The sequence below is a fragment of the Chrysochloris asiatica genome, unplaced genomic scaffold, assembly GCF_000296735.1.
Source record: "Chrysochloris asiatica unplaced genomic scaffold, ChrAsi1.0 scaffold00326, whole genome shotgun sequence".
NCBI classification, from domain to species: Eukaryota; Metazoa; Chordata; class Mammalia; order Afrosoricida; family Chrysochloridae; genus Chrysochloris; species Chrysochloris asiatica.
Window position 1 is genome coordinate 2,352,459 of NW_006408844.1, and position 719 is coordinate 2,353,177.

A 719-nucleotide genomic window follows, 5' to 3' on the forward strand; every position below is an offset into this window, starting at 1 on the left:
GATAGCATGTACAAATATGTGGACTAATTATTTGCATAAGTGAGTCAAGTTCTTATGCCATGTTGAAGAGAGAAGGGCTTTGTGGGAATGACACTTCCCTTTTGTAGTTTAGCTTTTTCAGCCTTATCTCCTAATACTCTTTTCTTCATTCATGTTGGTCCAGGCATATTTTTCTCAGTGCTTCAAACACACCAAGTCTGTCTTCTTGTGCCTAGAACACCTTTTCCATAGTTTTTCCCTTGGTTGAGGAGGTCTTTGAGGTCTCAGCCATGTCACTTCTGTGAAGCTATTTATGACTATTCCATGTGAAGTAACTTTCTTTTCTCTAGTTCCTCTTTTTCACATTATTCTGTTGTCTTTAGAGCATTCATCGCAGTTGGAAACTCTGGCTGACTGATTTGTGTTTATTTTCTGTCTCCACCTCCTAGATGGAAGCTCTACAATAGTCCACACCTGCTAGTCTGTCCATCACTGTAACCCTAGAGCGAGAACAGTGTAGATGCTTAGAGAATACTTGGGAAATGAGTGATTGGATATCAGTGGTGTGTTATGTATGTATATATTTTTTGGAGCATTCATATAATTTTATTTTCCTGGACATTAGAGACTAAATAAGATAACTGTTCATTAAAATATAATCCTTTCAAAAAGCATATGGTTTGTTGTTTCCTTTTTATTGTGAATTGAGTAAAGGTTTACAGACAAGATCATCCGTTTTA